The 23389-nt window shown below is 37.9% G+C and overlaps 1 protein-coding gene across 7 annotated transcripts in view; it reads right to left on the bottom strand.

Annotated features, from left to right (window-relative positions):
• Positions 1–23389, bottom strand: part of LOC106084962 (alpha-tubulin N-acetyltransferase 1) — a 171866-nt gene that overhangs the window by 135429 nt on the left and 13048 nt on the right. The window lies entirely within an intron of this gene.

Below are 23389 nucleotides of genomic sequence, written 5' to 3' on the forward strand. Positions count from 1 at the left end.
CGTATTATGGTGAAACAGTTGAAAACTGAAAACAATCGCTGGATCCTCAATGTAGCTCCTAGCTTTGATCCACTTGTGTAGCATAAACTTCCAGATGGCAATACCATACAAAAATATAAACAAATTTTGCCCATAAGCATTCCACTAAGCAACAGGGGCAAACTTCTCACATATCAATGAGCGCAGTCCGTTTCAAGTTTAAGCTCAATGATAAGATTTTTATAGCCGAGTCCGAACGGCATACCACAGTGCGACACCTATTTGGAGAGAAGTTGTATATGGCATAGTACCTCACAAATGTTGCCAGCGCATTAGGAGGGGAAAACCACCGCTGAAAATTTTTTCTGGTGGTCCCGCTAGGATTCGAACCCAGGCGTTCAGCGTTATAGGCGGACATGCTAACCTCTGCGCTACGGTGGCCTCCCGATAGCAATACCATAGTTCTGTCAATGCAAAACCGTGCTTCTCGCAGAAGTGCCTCGCACTCTTTTTCAAGTGTCGTTACAGATAACCGATCCGAAACCTCCTCCATTCCAGGTTTCCTATCGTCGCCCCGATTATATCGCGATGCTATAACCTGAACCTATCCTCTATCCATCCGTCCACCAAACTACAGAGGCGTACGTTAGTATTGGTCTAATCACACCTCTGTAGAGCCAATGGACTATCCTCGGATTTAGACTCCATTACGAGCGTTCTGGATGTGGTACTTTCAGTTCAATCTCCAATCCTAAATCACTCCCAAGAATTTGATCTTATAGGTCGGTCAAAATCGTTCTGTTGAGAAAATATGGGGCCTCAAATTGGTCCAAACTCGACTTACCCAGACATTCTTCTCTGGGTAAACATTCAAAGCCCTAGGTCCAGCCCAGTCACTAGTGGTCATCCTTAGAAGTGGCGATAACATGTTTGCCAGTGGCGAGCCCTCTGCCACTTTCTCCCTTATACTTATGTCGTGAGACCCATAAATTATCCGCCTATTCCTTAGCATTTGGATAATCCAGTATCCAAGGATCCGGTCAACTCAGTACTGGTTAAAAAACTAGTGGAATGTGTTGGTCCTCAAATTGTTAGGAAGGATTCTTCTGTTTATGCACAACTTTGTGCATGACGTTCTCTACTGTCCTTCCCTTGATATAGGATTTGCTGTCTGTATCTAGGCAATTCACCGGTTGTCCTACTCCTTATCTTATTATCCACAATATCCTCCATGCTTTGAGTAGAAATTGACTTGGAGATGCTAGAAACCAAGCAACGGTTCCGATTGGTTTTAACTTGACAAAATCCAGGCTTATCTGAGCTTATATGAGCTAAAATATGTTTAAATGAGTTCACCTGTAGAACGATAACAAGTAAGAGCGTGCTAAGTTCGGCCGGGCCGAATCTTATATACCCTCCACCATTGATCGCATTTGTCGAGTTCTATGCGCGGTATCTCTTTTTAGACAAACATAGAATATTGAATAAGAACTGTTATGCTATGGGAGCTACAATATATCCGATCCGATTCGGACCATAAATGAATGCTGATTGACATTGTAGAAGTCATTGTGTAATATTTCAGTTCCTTCGGATAAGAATTGCGCCTTGTAGGGGATCAAGAAGCAAAATCGGGAGATAGGTTTATATGGGAGCTGTATCAAGCTATTGATCGATTCAGACCATACTAGACACGTATGTTGAAGGTCATGAGAGAAGCCCTTGTACAAAATTTCAGCCAAATCGGATGAGAATTGCGCCCTCTTGAGGTTCAAGAAGTCAAGATCCCAGATCGGTTTATATGGCAGCTATATCAGATTCTATATCGATTTACGCCATACTTAGCACAGTTATTGAAAGTCATAACAAAACACCTCATGCAAAATTTCAGCCAAATCGGATGAGAATTGCGCGCTCAATTGGCTCAAGAAATCAAGATCCAAGATCGGTTTATATGGCAGCTATACCAGATTATGAACCGATTTGAATCATACTTAGCACAGTTGTTGAAAGTAATACCAAAACACTACGTGCAAAATTTCAGTTAAATCGGACTAGAATTGCGGCTCTAGAGGCTCAAGATGTCAAGACCCCAGATCGGTTATATGGCAGCTATATCAAAATATGGACCGATTTCAACCATACTTAGCGTAGTTGTTGGAAGTGATACCAAAACACTACGTGCAAAATTTTAATAAAATCGGATAAGAATTGCGCCCTCTAGGGGCTCAAGAAGTCAAGATCCAAGATCGGTTTATATGACAGCTATACCAGATTATGAATCGATTTGAACCATACTTGGCACAGTTGTTGGATATCATAGCAAAACACGTCGTGCAAAATTTCATTAAAATCGGATAACAATTGCGCACTCTAGAGGCTCAAGAAGTCAAGACCCAAGATCGGTTTATATGGCAGCTATATCAGGTTATGGACCGATTTGAACCATACTTGGTAAGGTTGTTGGATATCATAACAAAATACGTCGTATAAAATTTCATTCCAATTGGATGAGATTTGTGCCTTCTAGAGGTTCCAGAAGTCAAGACCCAAGATCGGTTTATATGGCAGCTATATCAAAACATGGACCGATATGGCCCATTTACAATACCAACCGACCTACACTAATAAGAAGTATTTGTGCAAAATTTCAAGCAGCTAGCTCTACTCCTTTGGAAGTTAGCGTGCTTTCGACAGACAGACGGACGGACGGACGGACATGGCTAGATCGACATAAAATTTCGCGACGATCAAGAATATATATACTTTATGGGGTCTCAGACGAATATTTGGAGTAGTTACAAACAGAATGACGAACGTAGTATACCCCCCCATCCTATGATGGAGGGTATAAAAAGATGGGTTGGGGCGTCGGGTTAGTAGTCCATTTCTCGGAAAACTTAATGAAATTAAAATTAGATTTTATTCTTAAAATTTTTAAAATTCAAATTTAAAATTTTTTTTAATGGTCTCGCCAGGATTTTCGGCCTAACAGTCGGAATATTTAGCCTAACGAAGAAACTTCCTTTAGTGCATTGAGGCCAATAGACTTCGCCGTTGTAAAGAACATGGTTGCTGTTGTAGCAGTGTTGTGCACTGAGGCGGCAGCCCTTGCCGATGAAAGAATCCATCGGGTCAATCCGGTACGTACAACCGGCTGCCTGGTAGTTAGCAGCACCAGATTCCAACATCGAAGGATTCACACGGTCACATGGCTGTCACCCGATTAAAACACAAGAAGCCAAAAAGATCATATTGTGATAGGTGGAAGGCATTCAACCAGCGTGTTAGCTGTACGATCGATCCGAGGGCGAACATCGATTCGGATCATTCATTACCTTGTTGCGCCAAAGGTTCGAACTCGTCTTTGTGTGGCAAAAAACGTACGTTCTGCCAGAAGGTGGACATCGCAAAGCTGCAAACGTGACAGATGGCGGCATACTCCACTTGGCTGACCCAATTGCTTGAAGAAAGCACTCCCTATACCGATAGTATAGCAGCGCAGTGGCATACCAAGAGCTGCAACACCTTAGGAAACAAAGGTCCGCCCAAAGGTATCCATGGTACAACCAGGAGTGCTAAAAAGCAACTTATGTCAAGAATGCGGCATACAGGGCAACGTTTTAGCCAGATGAAGGAGAGGTATCAGGAAAATGGGAGAGAGGAGAAACATCTCTTCCATAGGGAGAAAATGGATATGGAAAAATGTGAATGTGAGCGAATCGAGATGTTCAGTGGCAGGATGACGTCCGAAAATTCTACCAGACCAAATCCTCTTGCTTAGATCAAGAGAGAAATCTGGTAACTGATACCGATAGTGTGTTGAGCGTATGGAAAGAACTCTTTTCCCAGCTACTGAAGTCCGATGATGGTTACCATGAGTATACCACAGTACCAATCCTTGATGATGGTATAGAATGTGTACCACCTAGTCAGTACGAGGTCCACGTAGCAGTAACCCGGCTTAAAAACAATAAGGCAGCAGCAGCCGATGGGTTGCCGGCTGAACAGTTTAAGTCCGGAGACGACACGCTGATGAGGGGTATGCATCAGATCGCCTGCACAATCAAGAACGCATACCCGATGATTGGAACCTCAGCATACTATGTCCCGTACGCAGGAAAGGAGACAAGACGGAATGTGCCAACTACAGAGGAATAAGTCTGGTCCCCATCGTATACAATATACTCTCAAGCGTCTGTGTGAAAGATTACAATCTAAAGTCAATGAGATAATTGGGCCCTATCAATGCGGTTTTAGACCTGGTAAATCCACCCCGGACCAGATATTCACACTGCGCCAAATTCTGGAAAAGACCACCCGAGAAGGACAAATCAACACCTACCGTCTCTTTGTTGACTACAAAGCCGCCTTCGATACTCCTTTACGCTCAAAGGTATTTCAAGCCATGTCTGAGTTTGGTATTCCCTCAACGACTAATACGACTTTGCAGATGACGCTTGCTGATACACGCTCCTCAGTTAAAGTAGGAAAGAACCTCTCCGAACCGTTCAATACCAAACGAGGTTTCAGAAAAGGAGACAGCCTATCGTGAGATCTCTGGAGAAGATTATACGAGAAGCAGGTGTGAATAACCATTACACACTACTCACAAGACTACAAATGCTACTCACCTATGCCAACGACATCGATATTATGGTTCGGTCACCGGAAGAAGCAACTGCAGCCTTTGAAAGTGTCGAAAGAGAATCAACGAAATTGAGCTTGGCAGTAAATGGAGATATGACAAAGTGGATGAGTCGCACAAAGCTCTGTAAACCCGATCTGATAAAGAAAATGGAGAAAGTTTGAAACTACAACTTAGAGAAAGTCAGCAACTTTATCTAACTCGGCACAGCCGTAACCGATATAATTGACACCAGTTTTGAACTAAAACGAAGAACAAAATTGGCTAAAAGATGCTACTTTGGATTGAGCAAGTAGCTGAGAAGCAAAGCCACCTCTCGACAGACGAAAATTGAACTATAAAAGACACTGATACCAAGCGTGCCGTTGTATGTATCCGAAACATGGGTACTTGCGAAAGCAAATGAGGCAGTACTTGGAGTGTTTGAGAGAAACATTCTTCGTAAAATGTATGGACCAGTCTGCGTAGTATGAACCGCAAGCTGTATCAAAAATTTCAATAATTTTTTAATTGCATCAATTACAAAATTAATTGAAAATTTCAAAATTTTCAAAAATTTCAATCATTTTTTAATTACTTTTTCAAAAACGGAGATTGCTATTATCATTGTTGTGATTGAATCAGTTTAAATTAAAAAATTAATTAGATCAATTGATTTCGTGATTGAAACCGATTTTTATTTTTTCTGTGTACGTTCGCCCAGACGAATAAATTTCTGTAATGACCTATTAAAGTGAGTAAGTAAATAGAGCTTAAGGCTCATAGGTCTATATGCCTTGACTTACCACCCTTGCCTCTTGCCAGGTTTTCAGAGCATGTGCAAGTCCTCGGGAAGCTGTTAATAAAGCGGCCAGGTGGGGCGCCAGGTTGTTCGCCTTTATCTGCAGTAACGCCCGAAAAATTTCATCAGGTCCTGGTGACTTAAATGGTTGAAAGCTCGAATGTGTAAGATGGCTCCTAGTCTTGTCAGCTTGTCTGCTCTACAATTTCCTGGGATAACCCTGTTACTAGCCATGAATATTTAACTGTCCAGGCATCTCGTTTTAAGATTGACGACACTATTCAAAAGCATAGATTTAATGGCAGCAAGGTCGTCTAAAAGATATCTTCACTGGATACACACTTCAGTGATCTGATAGCCTTTTACAATTCACTGTACTGGTAGATTTCCCCAGACCATTACAATCAAAGCTTTTGCAACAGTATAGAGTCAATATAGAATGCCCGTTCTTTCCAGAATGTTGGATTTGAAGTTCAATTTTCTTTTGAGTGCAACACCCTTTTCATTTAAACCTTTCAGAAACTGGAAGCTTCTCTCCTTCTATGGAGACTCTTAAAGAGGAACCCTATCTCCACTTCTAAAAAGAACATGAACATCTAAGAAGTCAAAAGCAGATTGACTCCAATTTGAGTTTTTGAGCCCCTGAGGGTCACAATTCTTAATGCATTTGGCTGAAATTTGGCAGTAGATCTGTAAAAATTACTAGTAACCAAGAATTGTCTATTCGGCCAAGAATGGTCCGAATAGGACCACAATTGGGTATAGCTCGCTTAAAACCCAATTCTTCAATTTCACTTTTTAAGTACTTAAAATTGGCAATTCTAATCCGAAATGGATGGTAGTAAGTATTTAAAATTTCAGACAAAATTTTTCACAAAATATTAAAACTATTCCCCTGAAATATAAAAACCGAGTGAAAGCGTGCTTAGTTCGACCGGGCCGAATCTTGGGAACCCAACACCATGAATTCAGCTAAAAATGTATACAAACTTAATTTATTTAGTTGAAGGGCATAATTTTATTCTACATACCAAACTTCTGTCAAACCAGCAAAAAGTAAAGCTTCTAGGAAGTGAACAAAGATAATCGAGAGACCGGTTAATACGAGTATGGGAGCTATATGGGGTTATAGACTGATTTGGACCATACTTGGTTAGTTATTGGAAGTCGTAACAGAACAACGCATGCAAAATTTCAGCTGAATCGGACAAAAATTGCGGCTTATAATGACTCAAGAATTCAAATCGACAGATCGGTTTATATGGGAGCTATACCAATTTATAGGCTGACTTAGACTTTACAAAGTACAGTTATTGAAAGTCAAAAAAACAGACCACAACATTGAAAATTTCATCCAAATTGGACAAAAATTGCGGCTTGTCAGGGCTCGAGAAATCAAATCGGGAGATCGGTTTATATGGGACTTGACACAAATCGGACAAAAATTGCGACTTCCAGGCGCTCAAGAAGTCAAATCGGGAGATCGGTTTATATGATAGCTATAATGGGTAAAAGACTGCTTTTTGCCGTACTAGGCTAAACTAAACACTACATGAAAAATTTCAGCGAAATCGGACGAAAATTTTGGCTTCCAAGGGCTCAAGTCAAATCGGAAGATTAATTTAGATGGGAGCCATATCATGTTGTAGACCGATTTGGACAGTACTTGGCACAGTTGTTGGAAGTCGTGGCAGAACACTTTCTGCAAAATCTTAGCCAAGAAGTCAAATAGAAAGATCGGTTTATATAGGAGCGATATCCAAATCTGAACCGATATGGCCCATTTGCCATCCCCAACGACCTACATCAATAGTAAGTATCTATGCAAAATTTCAAGCGGCTAGTTTTACGCGTTCGACCGCTATCATGATTTCGACATGGCTAGAACGACTCAGAATGTCGAGACAATCAAGAATAAATATACTTTATGGGGTCTTAGATCAATATTTCAAGGTGTTACCAACGGAATGACTAGATTAGCATACCCCCATCCTATGGTGGTGGGTATAAAAACTGACACAGCAGCTTAGAATAAAAAACATACAGAGAAAAGAATACCCATCTAAACCATTAATTGATATCTGTGAGATAAACATGAAACCGTTAAATTGTGCAGCACGACTTAAAAGGGCCTGCCTAGTTGCTGCATAACAATCGAAAACAAGATTCCGAACTTGTTCGCAACCGGTCAAAAAAAATGAAACTCCTACATGAAGTTATTTTGCTGTGTTATGATCAAATCTTCTAATTCGATGCGGCAACATTATGGTTTTTTTCGTTAACAGTTGGTGAGTCAGACGGTCTGCGTGATTTGTTTGGCATAACGGCACGGTGTAACAAAACTAGTTTATTGATTTTCTATTTTTTGCTCTACTGACCGATTGATGAGCGCAAAGAACAAGGGTATCAGCAACAAATAAAAGCGTGATAAGTTCGGCCGGGCCTAATCTTGGGAACGCACCACCATGGATTCTGCTACCATGTGGGAACTATATCTGGGCCGATTTGGACCGTATTTCGCACAGTTGTTGAGAGTCATAAAAGAATACTAAATGCAAAATTTCAGCCAAATCGGATAAAAATCGCTGCTTGTAAAGGATCAAGAAATCAAATCGGGAGATCAGTTTATATGGGAGCTATATCAGGTTATACACAATTTAAACCGTACTTGGCACAATTGTTGAAAGTCATAACAGAACCCTACGTTCAAAAATTCAGCCGCTATCGTGATTTCGACAGACAGACGGACGGACATGGCTTGTTAGACTCAAAATGTCGAGACGATCAAGAATATATATATTTATGGGGTCCTAGATCAATATTTCGAGGTGTTACAAAGGGAATGACTAGATTAGTATATACCCGACCTATGGTGGTGGGCATAAAAAAGGGGTATAAAAATATATAGTAAATGGTAACTAAATGCAAAAAAATGTTAAAACTAAGAACCCTAACTGCCACTAGATTAATAGTTGAAATATGCAATGATGGTTGTTTCCTCACTCAGTGTAAAAATTTAAATTCATTTCATTTCTTCTGAATTATAAATCTTAAGCCTTTAATGCTAACTACTACCACCTATTGTCTACATTTCATGAAATCTCTGACATTTCAATGGTATTTCATTTCACTGTGCTTCGGCCCACCACAATTTCAGTGACTACTTAAGCTAAAAACTAAGGTCATTGTTGCCGCGATTGTTTTAACTGCTCACGAATGTTACGGCCTTTACTTATGCCTTCTACCAAATTAAGAAAATAATTTTAAAATAAATTATTGAACTTGTCTTCAAGTGTATTGGTTAGAAATAAAATAACGATACAAACCGTTTTAATTGGTATATGACTGTGAAGGTTATTTTTGTGTTCAAAACGCCTATTACCTAATTGGACATCAATTAGAAATTTTGGATAATTTTTTTATTATCAATATTTGATTATAAAGCATTCTCGTAGTGCCCAAAGAGAATTGCAATTTTTTACAGTAGGTTGGAATAGTGTTGATTACGCCAGGTATATTTTTGTGAAAGATCAAGAAAGAAAATCAAATAATTGGACATTTGAAATCACACAATTTGACTATTTCAAATGGGGTTCTAATATATGCGTTAAACGTTTACACGGATAGGAAAAAATACGTTGCAAAATCATGTACCAATGGTGTCATGATCATGAACACGTTGTACTTATTGACAACGTGTGGGGATGACTTTGTTAACACGCGTTGTCAATTTCATGTACCGACCGTTATGAACATCCAAGTGTATACTAACCTTAAGTTAAAATGACTGTTGAAACGTTGCATGTATAATAGATTGTCCCAAAAACCCGAAAGTTATTTTGGTTTCTGCTTTCGATCCCAATAAGCACAAAAAAGTTTTCCAATAATAGGTGTAATTTTGGCATAAAAAGGAAATTTTCATTTTTGAGATAAATGATCGGATGCTTATTTACAATGAAAAAGAACATTATCAAAATGGCCATTACGACCACGCTTACAGGACCATATCGTTTTCATGAAATTTTTCATAACCAAATCCATGCGGAGTTCCATGCTACTTCTCCCATCGGACGCCTTCCCAGGTGGTGGATAGGGGAAAGCTCATCAGATATGACGGGTACCGCTGAAATAATATGCGGGGCGAACCAAAAAATTAGCACAAGCACGGCCTAGTGAGTTGCTGGCAGCCCCAGCACTAGGCACCGAAGCTATGGCCCAATCCGCCATCCATCTTAATCTTTTTATCGCGATTACATCACGATTGCACAAACATGAACAAGAGATAATGGAACTGACAACCCCCCAATGACGACCCATGGATTCAGAACACGGTTTATGATTGGAACATGGAACGTCTGAACTCTCTCATAGGCATCGAGACTTTACCAAGTCCAGAACGAGACGTCAAACTACAACCTATATATCCTCGGTTTAAGTGAAGTACGAAGGCCGCAATTATGGATCTTCAAAGTGACTACCACCTAATTTTTTCGGGCAATGAAATTCACCGAATAAATGGGGTCGGTCTTTTACCGTCGCACAGTGGGCCAAATGGCAAAAAAATTGGAAATAAGTCTACAACTTTTTATCTGTTGATTTTAGCCATACAAAATGTTCTAGACATTTGTAGAGGAGGACATAGGCTTTCAGAAAAGTGCTGTTGTTGGTCCATATCTTTAATACAGGGTGAGCTACAGGGTGTGAAAGTTGACCACTTTTGACTTCTCCAAGCTTCTGGGGGCCATAACTTTCGATCTACTCAACCGATTTACATGATTTAGGACTCTAGAGAAAGAGCTTGACAAGATCTAAAAAACTTATGCATAAAGTACCATGCCATCGTGTACTGTTAAGGAGTTATGAATTGTTTAATTTTAAAATATGAAAATTTGGCCTTGGTTTTTTTCAGTGTTTTTTAAATAACTCCGTCAATTTTAAAGCTATAAACTTCATACTTCACACAAATTATGCCAGCATATGTGTGCATAAAATACAAAAGGAATCACGTGAATATCTTTGGCGGTTTAAAAATGGCATCGTTTTCAATATGAAAAATATTTTTTTTGTCAAAAAATTGCAAAATTTTTCAAAAAAGATACTCCCATTTCCTTTAAGTTTTCGCAAACTTTGGCCGTCAAAGCATTATCATTTCTTTCCATTTTCACAAAGTCGAGGTATTAAGAAAAGTTTTAAGTGCTAATTTGGCTAATTTCGATATCAAACAACACCGTTATCTTAAGACCAAAATGGCCAATTTTTTTACTAAACTTCAAAAGTTTCTCACTGGAAAAATGAAAGCTTAAAATGTTCCCAACATTTTAAGGTATGTCTCGCCATATCCTAGCCATAAATGAGATCGTAGCGATCAAAATACTGAAAAAAGTCAATTTTCAAGTAGTGCTATATTCATTGCTAAAAAACAAGTATTACGTCACATTTTATTGCAAAGATGTTAAATAAACTTTTATTTGGTAACACTTCTTCTACAAAACACAAAAAGAATCATGGAAATATCTCTATTCTATTCCATTTTATGGAACCGGCAATAAAAAAGTCAATTTTTCAAAAAAGTCGAATTTCCCAAATTTTGTTTTTGTTGTCCTAATTGCACATGACACACTATAGCCATATTTACGCAACATACCTTATCGTAAAGGAAATTTTCATACCTTTCCAACAATGTATAAAACATTTCTCAACTCGGATTCTATCTACTCTAAAATTCATTTACACTTCATTAAACTCTATATAAAAATGTCTATTTGTGAAATGGAACCTTATATGGGGCCTACACTAAAACATTGATAGATTTGCCCAGGGTTTACAATACAAATGTGTTAGAATAAAAAAAGGTCTCCTGCCAAAGTTTAAAAAAATTGGAATAAAAATATGTGTTTTAGAGCGAAAACACTTCGCATCGGCGTGCGTTTGTATAGTACCTACATCTATTTTTAATGTAAGCTGATGATTTTTGAATAAAAAGTAACCTAGAAATATACCTGCATATATATATATATTTGTGTTAAGATTTGATGCAGACAAATGTTACCTGTTTCGCTATGTCGAATTCCCAGGAAATCCACCGTATCAATGAATGTGAAAAAACCTACCCATAAAAAATTCATTGTCATTTTTTTTAACCAAATTCGAGTCCAGGTAAATAATTATAGAAGAGTAAGTAAAAAGAGGCACTTTGGACCCCTTTTTACGATTGCGTCTGATACCTGAAATGGGTCATTAATTGTGAATATATTGCATAAATATTTGAACAAAATCCAAATTTTCTTCATTATATTTTGTAGAGGCGTAAAGGACATTTATAAGTTATGGAAGTCATACTGAAGTATTCCACTCTTTCGAAAATTGTATGGGACATCAAAAATGATTCCAAATCATACACGGAGTCATTTAAGGAACTTGTTTACACTTTGGACCACATATATGGAATAAGGCTAAATAAAGACGCTTTAGACAAACTTGAAAAATTCTACAAATCATTTGAGAGAAGGTTGCCAGAATGTTCATTCGCAAAAATCAAGTTTTTCAAAATGTATGAGAAGTGGCTGAAATCGGATCTACTTATTGAAATTAAACCGCTGATTCCCGGCCGGCCTAGCAAAGCATACGACGAAGTTACGGAGAAAACCAAAAAGAAAAAACAAGAGGAACTATTGGCGGCACATCCGCCAAATTTAATAAAAGATACGTTCAAAACAGCATTGTTAAAAACACAACCAAAAAATGTTGGACGAATTGTCGATGTTTTACCATTAGCATCTCCGAAAAGGGTAAAGAGAATGGTAGAAAGTATTCCAACTCCAAAATCGACTACAGAATTCACGGAGGAAGATGCACTGGCCCTGATTTTGAACCTAGGCCTCTCAAGAAACAAATACTCAACAATGAGGAAGGCTCTTCGTGAAAAAGGATGGGGTTGTTTACCCTCAAAACATAAATTGTACAACACCAGGACGAAAATGGTGCCATCAAATATATACGTGGACGAATTAAAAGCAAGAGTGAAACTTGCTGATCTTGTTGAAAATACAGCTGTTAGAATTATTTCTAATTTTACTGAAGAACAGTTGAACACATGTAATAATTCCGAAGTGGTTTTGATCAGCAAATGGGGTTGTGATGGATCATCTGGATTTTCCGAATATAAGCAACAAACAGAAATAGATACCAACTTCGCATCAATTTTCATGGCATCATTAGTACCATTGAGAATGAGATTGTACAAGGACCAATCTTCATCATCGAAAGAAAATGCATTTCAAGATATATGGATAAATAGAACACCTGGGTCAAAATATTTATGTCGCCCAATTCGGTTTGAGTATACAAAGGAAGACCGGAACACAACACGATCTTTGGTGAACGAAATAAAGGAAGAAATTGCTGCATTACCCATGATTGTTATAAACCAATTGGGAAGAAATATAAAAGTTTCGTTTCAACTACAACTCACTATGATCGATGGAAAGGTGGCAAACGCATTAACTGGCGTTATGTCCAATTGGAGATGCAATATTTGTGGCAAGAAGAATGGGCAATTCGAGGACAAGTCTGATGAAAATTTAGTAAACGAAAATGCGCTCAATTTCGGTATTTCGCCCCTGCACTGTAGAATTCGATTCATGGAGTATTGTTTGCATTTATCGTATGACCTTAAATATCGGACTAGCCCTGGAAACCGCGATGTCTCTGCTAGAAACAACCAAGATCTTCACAAAATGAGGCAGGAAGAGAAGAATCGAATCCAGTTGGAGTTTAAACAAAAGGGACTTATAATAGATAAACCTCTTTACGGATACGGAAGCACAAATGATGGCAACTCGGCAAGGCGGTTTTTTGAGGACCCCGTATCGACATCTAAAATAACCGGTCTTGATGAACACTTGCTAAGACGATTCAAAGTGATTTTGGCTGTAATCAATAGCAAAAAGATGATAAATTCAACCAAATTTGAAGCTTATAGTAATGACACAAAAAACATTTTATCTGATTTATATTCGTGGAAAGCTTTAACACCGACAGTACATAAAGTCTTACATCATGGCAAGGAAATTGTGGAATACAACATACTTCCGTTAGGAGAACTTACAGAAGAAGCTCAGGAATCCCGTAATAGAGATGTTAAACAGTTCCGGCTTTTCAATACCCGAAAGAGCACCAAATTTAACCAAAATTATGATTTACTTCAATATTTATTGTTATCGTCTGATCCGGTACTATACAGCATCAGAACTAAATGGCTACCAAAAATATGTGACGATATAGATAAGGACGATCCCGATGCCATTCAAATTAAAGAGCTTTTAAATTTTGATACCTTAGATTATTTGGTAGAGAATAAAATCAAATAATACAAAACTAAAATGCTTTTTTATTTTGGGAGTAGCTAATATACATATAAACGCACGCCGATGCGAAGTGTTTTCGCTCTAAAACACATATTTTTATTCCAATTTTTTTAAACTTTGGCAGGAGACCTTTTTTTATTCTAACACATTTGTATTGTAAACCCTGGGCAAATCTATCAATGTTTTAGTGTAGGCCCCATATAAGGTTCCATTTCACAAATAGACATTTTTATATAGAGTTTAATGAAGTGTAAATGAATTTTAGAGTAGATAGAATCCGAGTTGAGAAATGTTTTATACATCGTTGGAAAGGTATGAAAATTTCCTTTACGATAAGGTATGTTGCGTAAATATGGCTATAGTGTGTCATGTGCAATTAGGACAACAAAAACAAAATTTGGGAAATTCGACTTTTTTGAAAAATTGACTTTTTTATTGCCGGTTCCATAAAATGGAATAGAATAGAGATATTTCCATGATTCTTTTTGTGTTTTGTAGAAGAAGTGTTACCAAATAAAAGTTTATTTAACATCTTTGCAATAAAATGTGACGTAATACTTGTTTTTTAGCAATGAATATAGCACTACTTGAAAATTGACTTTTTTCAGTATTTTGATCGCTACGATCTCATTTATGGCTAGGATATGGCGAGACATACCTTAAAATGTTGGGAACATTTTAAGCTTTCATTTAAGTTCAAAAAAAGCGAAAAAATCCCCGTGGAACTTTTTTTCCAGTGAGAAACTTTTGAAGTTTAGTAAAAAAATTGGCCATTTTGGTCTTAAGATAACGGTGTTGTTTGATATCGAAATTAGCCAAATTAGCACTTAAAACTTTTCTTAATACCTCGACTTTGTGAAAATGGAAAGAAATGATAATGCTTTGACGGCCAAAGTTTGCGAAAACTTAAAGGAAATGGGAGTATCTTTTTTGAAAAATTTTGCAATTTTTTGACAAAAAAAATATTTTTCATATTGAAAACGATGCCATTTTTAAACCGCCAAAGATATTCACGTGATTTTTGTATTTTATGCACACATATGCTGGCATAATTTGTGTGAAGTATGAAGTTTATAGCTTTAAAATTGACGGAGTTATTTAAAAAACACTGAAAAAAACCAAGGCCAAATTTTCATATTTTAAAATTAAACAATTCATAACTCCTTAACAGTACACGATGGCATGGTACTTTATGCATAAGTTTTTTAGATCTTGTCAAGCTCTTTCTCTAGAGTCCTAAATCATGTAAATCGGTTGAGTAGATCAAAAGTTATGGCCCCCAGAAGCTTGGAGAAGTCAAAAGTGGTCAACTTTGACACCCTGTAGCTCACCCTGTATTAAAGATATGGACCAACAACAGCACTTTTCTGAAAGCCTATGTCCTCCTCTACAAATGTCTAGAACATTTTGTATGGCTAAAATCAACAGATAAAAAGTTGTAGACTTATTTCCAATTTTTTTGCCATTTGGCCCACTGTGCGTCGCCGAAAACAAACCGACCTCTTCTATCATAAAATATTATATCTGCATTCCGCAAAATATCCATTGTTCAATGACGACAAAACAAAGGATCAATTCTATTCCCAACTCGACTCAGTGACACGCTCTCTCCCAAAAGAATACTTTGTGTGAGATTATAATGCCAAGGTGGGCAATAACAACAATAATCTACAATCAATAATGAGAATGCAAGGACTTGGCGATACCAGGAATGACAATGGCTACAGATTGGTTGATTCCTGCCCGAGAAAACGGAAATGTGAAAACTAGACGAGGAGCCGACATCGCTGGTCACCACATGTTCTTGTTGTTGTTGTAGCAGTTTGTTGTGTTCTATCTTTCGTTTGCTTGATTCTGTCGAGTGTCAAGACCCAGGAACTCTGCGTCTAAGATGGGGTGCGTCCACAGGGATCTGGGTCTGAGTCAAGTGGGTCTGGCCGGGCAGTTAAACAGGTGACGTGTATCGTGTGGTCCCTGGTTACAATCGGGACATACATCTTGCACGTCGGCATCAATCCTTGCTCTGTAGGAGTTGAGGCGGCTGCATCTGCCGGAACGTAATTGAGCCAGAACTACTCTTATTTGCCGGGGGAGATCAATTTCTTCAGGTGGAATGGGAGGCGTCGTTCTCCAAGGACTACATTCACCCGGTAGCCATTCACCGCATCTGCTACCGTGTCTGCATGAATGTTGTGTAGACCTGCTTGATATGCCGCTTGATCTAGAGGTTCTCTCTTGTAGCGCTGAACCTCACGCTCTAGATCAAGTAGATCTACCTTAAGGCTTCTGGGCGGTGGATATTTATCCACAAGATGATGGATGGTATCTGCCATAACAGCCCAAAAGGTATTACTTAGACTGCATGTAGTTACGTCTTCGCACTGGTAGGATCTTTGTCTCCTGACAAAGGTGGTCCACATGAGAGCTGAGGAGACAGCCCGTTCAAAGGGCGGCATTCACAGAGCTGACAAGACCACACTGGCGCTGCATAACTTACCACAGACCGGCCAATTGCCTTGTACTTAGTCAACAAGGTTTCTTTGTCAGCACCCCAAGTACTGCCAGCAAGTGATTTGAGGACCTTGTTTCTACTTTTGAATTTATCATAAACCTCGTTTACACTGCTCATAAAATCCGGATTTAGGCTCTCGTCAGCTGATTTTACAAAGGGAAAACATATGATCGAGCCTTTAAATCCGGATTTAAAGAGCAGTGTAAACGGGGTGGTAAATTGCTGTGTCATATGGGTTGTATGCGTAAGAGCTGTCAAATGTGATGCCAAGTATTTTGGGACATGTTCGTATCTACTAGTAGTTCCAGCTTTCTCACTGGACATTGTCCTTACGGTCTCTGACTTCTGATTGGACCCTGTTTTAAAAGTTGTAGAAGATAGGACTCTTCGGCAGCCTAATGCAAAGGATGTTGCTTCCGTATAAGAAACAGGTGTAAATCGGATAAGAATTGAGCCCTGAGATCGGTTTATAAGGGATTTCTAGATTATAGACTGATTCGGATCATGCTTGGTATAGCTGTTATAGGTCATAAGGGAGCTACATATATCAAGTTATGGGCCGATACGGACCATACTCATATATCTATTGAACGTCGTAGCAATAATTATGGTGCAAAACTTTTGCCAAATCAGATACTAACAATAAGAAGTTAAATAAATAGTTAAATCAGTTTATATGAAAGCTGTATGAAAACATGAACTGATTTGGCGCATTTTCTTTCCCAAATGTCAAGGGCTTACCTTTACTCCTTTGATAGTTAGCGTGCTTTCGACAGACTGACGGATATGGCTGAATCGAAAAAGATTATAAGGATTATGAAGAATACATCGATGGCTTAATATTAAAAAGGCCTAACTCGATTATTTGTTACTTTAAAGCAGAAAGAAAAAAACTTGACATATGTGTTTTTTAGATATCGTTATAACTATGGTACTTCGAATTATAGCCACCTAAAATTTTGAGGCAAGCTACATCTGACATTTGTCCTTCAAAATGAAAAATAAAACGCCATTTTGGAAAAAATTGAGTTAGGCCCTTTTTATATAAAGCCATGTTTAGAGGGTATAAAAGAAATAAAATTTTCTTTGATTACTAAATACTGACAACATATTCAAAAGAATCTCTTTTTTAAAACTCAATGTGTTTAAATAAAATTGTGTGAAAACTTTGTATGAAAAACAGATTTTAACAGACTTTCTGCATGTTTTCAACTTTCCACTAAAACAAGAAAATATTTTCATTCCCCATAAGACGGTTTATTATCATAAAAAACCAAAATCATATAACCGAAAAAACTAATTTCTCTTAGCATATGTACATAAAGACCTTTAAATTAACTTAGTTTACTTTCATAAGCCGTGAAGCAATTATGAGGTCGGTACAAGTAAGACGCACCATTTCGTTTTGAGCTGTTCTTGTTTTTTTAATTTAACCCAAATTGGAGCTACTGAAGTAATGGTCTGTTTGGTGTTTGTCTAATAATGATATCAAATGAGATTTAATAATACCACTCACTAGTAACTAGCTACCAAAATGACTGAGTATTGTATTTCATATAACGACGAGGTCGCACGTCTTATCCCAACCTCCCAAATAAATTTAAAATAATTTTCTTCCCGGTGTAATTATTCATTTTGTATTTTCTCTTATATTTTTTTTTTTTTTGTAGTGGCTTTTTCATCTACTTAATGTTTACACATTTTTTTCGGGGGGAACATTGTGGTGATCTCATCATCATCATCCATTGTAGTGACTATGGTAGGTTGTGGCTTTTTTTTTGGGCCATCCAGTTGAGTTACTACTACGTCACTTTTTAACAATTGTCATTATTTTCGATGTTGACTTGGCAGTCGCCGGGTTATTTTAAATTTTTGGAAAAAAAAATACAGATCCATTTATTTTCACAATATCAATATTTATTTTAAATTTCAAGATTTTGCAGTTAGCCTGTTGATGGTGAGGTCGTTTTCGCACCATTAAGACCCGGTTATTGGATCAGGGTTTTTGCTGATGCTGATTTAATTTAGTGTTTATGATGGTGATGATGATGATGTGGACACCAAACATAGCTGTTGTTGATCATTGTGATGAGCATATCTCTGTTAAACCGCAACGATCATGGATCAGTATTGCAAATCAACACGTTATTGGCTGCTTCATTGAAGGTCTTCCATGTTTAAGAGGAAGCGGTTATTTATGTTTATAGAATAAAATAACCTATAAACAAAGATGACCTATTCGTAACAGATTGAACGAACAACTGAGAGAACATAAGAAAAGAAAGGGAAAAGAGTTTGGCAGAGACTAAAACCCCTTATCTCTAGATTCATCCCGGTGGATAAGAGGCTAACTACAAATCGTCATGCAAATGGAAATTTTGCCCTTGAACATTCGACTAAGGAACAGGGCCAAACTTCTCACATATCAATGAGTGCAGTCCGATTTAAGTTTTAAGCTCAATGATAAGGGACCTCCTTTTTATAACCGAGTCCGAACGGAGTGCCGCAGTGCGACACCACTTTGGAGAGAAGTTTTACATGGCATAGTACCTCACAAATGTTGCCAGCATTAGGAGGGGAAAACCACCGCTGAAAATTTTTTCTGATGGTCTCGCCAGGATTCGAACCTGGGCATTCAGCGACATAGGCGGAAATGCTAATCTCTGCGCTACGGCATAAGAAATATGGTCTCAAGTCCAAAATAGGAAGAGGGATATCTTTAGTCTGATTATACGAAAATTAAGCCTCCACAATGAAACGTCTGCTACTGGTGTGAGGCGAATAGACTTTGCCGTGATTAATGTTGTAGCAGCAATGTGTTATACACTGAGGCGGGAACCCTTGCCTATAAAGAACTCCATCGGGTCAATCCGGTACGTACAACCGGCTGCCATGGGATTGACTTTGCCCTTGTAATAAAGCACGGTAGTAAACGACAACAGATTTTCACCTTGGCACAGCAATGTGGTGTTGTACACTGCTGCCCCCTCGTCAAAAAAACAACTTTTAGGCTTTTATCCTACGTATTTAACGAAAGATCGATTCAAGAATCAAATATCGTTTAGGATCATATCCTTGTTGCTGCTAAGGTTCACACCCATAAGCGTAGTGCGAAACGCAACAATTACTTGAATTACAAACACTCTTTGCCTCGATGATATAGCGGCGCAAAAGCAAACCTCCTCTTCATGGACTATATCGCAAAATCCTAGCAGTGTCGAAATGCTACCTAAGGCATACCAAGCAAATCTGCAGCCAGCAATAACGCGCCAGGCTAAGGAGAGGAATGACGACAAAGGAGAAAGAAATGAAGTGATGTGAGTAGATTAGGTTGAAAAAGAGAGTGTGCCTCCACGGTGTGCGCTCTAAATACTTCGAAGTAATCTGAAAAAATCGAAGTCGGAAATTCCGTGCTTCTAACAAAATCCCTAATTGTTCTTCGTCCATAGCCCTTATACAGTTCAAGCCTGGTATTGGGTCCCCTATCGAAGAGATGTGAATAAGAGCGAATCAAGATTCTTCTGAAGCTACAAGAAACCCAAAAAATTCTACCAATTCTAGAATTTAACTTCAAACCGATGGCTTTGGTACAGGGTCATCAGCCCGTAAAGACTGAACGGGATATCTGGTAACATGTGGAAATTATGACCATCAACATTCCACTAAGGAACAGGGGCAAACTGGTAACATGTACAGATGTATGTTCAGGATATTCTAACCACAAATTTTTCCAAATGCTTGTTGTTGTTGTTGTAGCAGTGTATTGTACACTGAGGCGGCAGCCCTTGCCGATGAAAGACTTCATCGGGCCAATCCGGTGCGTACAACTGTCTGCCATGGGATTGCCCGTCTGCCATGGGATTGCCCAGATGCTTGTATCCGACAGGGGCAGAAAGGAGTATACCGAAGGGCCAACAACTTATAACAGTAGGGAATGTATAACATCTCAGAAAAAAATAAAATTTTGTTTCAATCACAAAATTTATTGAACCAATTAAGACTTTAACTGAAACTATTTCAATCACGAAATTGAACCAATTAATTTTTTAATTTAAACTGCTTTTCACTCACGAAAATGATATTATCAATCGCCGTTTTTGAAGAAGTAATTGAAAAATTTGTAAGTTAAAAAATTGCATATTCTATTAAAAACATTATTGAACATTTTGAATTTGTCAATTAATTGTTTGATTGATCCAATTAAAAAAATGATTGAAGTTTTTGGAATATTTTCAATTAATTTTTTAATTGATTCAATTAAAAAATAATTGAAATTTTTTGAAACTTGTTTTTGAAATCCGGTTCGTAGAATCGGCTGCCGTGGGATTGCTATAAATTTATCGGAATGTGGTATGCATGAACCTTTGAAATATCCTTCCAGTTATATAGTAGAGGACGACATATGGTAAAATGCAAATTTTGCCCATGAACATTCCACTAAGGAACAGGGGCAAACTTCTCACATATCAATGAGTGCAGTCCCATTCAAGTTTAAGCTCAATGATAGGGGGCCTACTTTTTATAGCCGAGTCCGAACGGCGAGCCGCAGTGCGACACCTCCTTGGAGAGAAGTTCTACATGTCATAGTACCTCACAAATGTTCCCAGCATTAGGAGGGGAAAACCACCGCTGAAAATTTTTTCTGATGGTATCGCCAGGATTCGAACCTATGCGTTCAACGTCATAGGCGGACATGCTAACCTCTGCGCTACGGTGGCCTCCGGACGACATATGGTGCTTAGGTAAAATCAATTGAATGTTATATAAGAAGGCGTATAGGGTCTAACACAAATTTGTAATTCACACATATTTCGATTAAATTTCAAAAATGATTGATTCAATAAATTTTTTAATTGAAAATTAAGAAATTTCAATCATGATTGTGATTGAAAATTCTTTAAGATTCAATTCAATTAAAATTAATTGAATCAAAAATTGCAATCCAGACTGTAATTGAAAACAAGTAAAAGCGTGCTAACTTCGGCCGGGCCGAATCTTGGGAACCCAGGACTATACGGCGGATCAAGTCGATGTTTTGATTGCTCAAAAATACAGTTGTTTGAGCCGATGTGTGAGAGCTCGTATTTTCATGGTGAAGAGTGATCTGTCTTCGGCGGTTGGTTTTTCTGCTTTCTTGGAAGACAACTGTCAAACAAATGTTTGTGTACCACTCAGAATTGACTGTTTTGCGTTGTTCTAGTAATACGATTGCGACATGTCCAGTCAAAAAAAAAACAGGCGATCATCCAACGCGAACAAAATTTTTGGTACCGTTAAATGCTTTTGAACATTTTGAATGTATGCTGATCCCACATACCTAAGATTGTCTCAATCTCACGATAGGTCACATGACAATCTTCCAACATCAGTTGGTGCACATCATCAATGGTTTTTGGAACAACTGATTTCGAACGACCTTCACGAAATTCGTTTTGGAGTGAACCTCGGTTGAATTCACCATAACATCGATAAACACTGGTCCTTGATGGAGCTTCATCGTCAAAAATTGAATTAAGTTTATCGATGCACTGTTGTTAAGTTAATCCACGTCGAAAGTTGTAAAAAATAATCGCACGAAAATGTTCACGAATTTATTCCATTTTTTGGGCGAGATGAGTCTTTTAAATTACTATAAATAACACAAATAGCGCTTGTATTTCAAAACGTTCTGAGTACGTATAAACTCAAAAATGTCAAGCCTTACGAATAAGCTGTCAGTTGGCAGATTGTAACACAAAGGTTTTCCAATCCCGAAATATAAAAGGCAACCCTCGTATAATTCACCCAATTTACATTTATAAGTGTAACTACACACTACAAATTTCGACCGATTTGCACGATCTAAAAGCATCTGTTAAATCTTATGTCAGATTTGAATATAGCGTTTCAGACAAAAATCTTTGATAACAAGGCAAAACAATTAAAGGTGGTCGCATTTGTACAACAATCACAAATCATATGGTGCAATCCGCCATGTCGTCATCAAGATGTCATTTCAAAAACGACAACACAACCAAAGAAACTTGCACTGGTGTATGTACGTGTGCATGGAAAATGGGAGAAAGCTTGCACTCGTGTATGTACGTGTGTAGGTAAAATGAGAGAAAGAGAAACACAAACAAAAAGTTGGGGTGGTTTTCTGTGAATGTAAACACAGAACAGACATCTTATTACCGTCAAACCGGCCAGCTGTTTTAAGCTGTTTGCATGAGACCACCTATATTAATGCACCTTTCTGCATTAATAACAAATAATTTTTAAAGGGGAAAAGTGAAACTTAGTATATACCCGATATGACTCGAAGTCTTACAAATTCAATGTTCAAATAGCTATACAAAAAATAATTACTTTAAATTTGGGAAAAATGTATCCAATTTAAGGGATTTTTGGGGACAATGGATTCGAAATTTGGGCACAAGGGACATAAAAATACTGAAAACACTGCTGAGTACGATTACATAGGTAAATTATCTATAGACAAATAATTTGAAGTTCGCACCTAGACTGGCTGGTGGCGCTTGTGAGTAAAGATAAATGAGAATTATCTAAGAACATGCCGCAAACAGAATTCTGCTCTCAATGGCATGCAGTTTGCGTAGTTTGCATTTTCTAAACATGCATTATTTACTATCCCGTGAAGGAAAGTATGGCGTAATGCACGTATATGGCGTTTCGGTAGTCTAAGCTTGCAATATGTTTATCTTTCTTTCTTTTCTTTTTGCTGTAAATTTGATTTTTTTAAAGTTCTTTCGGCAGAGCTGTTTGCTTTGAAGAGAAATAAAGTAATTACCGACACCTTGAAGCATTTGCTGTCAATCCTCTTAGACGATTATGCTAGAAAATGTCAAAATGTTCAATGGAAATGTCAGATTGAACCTGACAACACTTGATTTTATCTAGGCCAGAAACTTATATAGCAGCCCTCGTATTAAAAGGAATGATGAATAATTCCTATGGTTTAGTTTATTAAAATCCGCAAACATGACATATAAAAAATTAAACACTATTTTTATACCAAGCCGTATATCAGTATAATGTGGTGGTGATCTCAAATATGTAAAAAAATTATAATAGAATTAAATTTGACTAGATAAACATAAGAC

This window comes from Stomoxys calcitrans, chromosome 1 (assembly GCF_963082655.1).
Source record: "Stomoxys calcitrans chromosome 1, idStoCalc2.1, whole genome shotgun sequence".
Lineage (NCBI taxonomy): Eukaryota > Metazoa > Arthropoda > Insecta > Diptera > Muscidae > Stomoxys > Stomoxys calcitrans.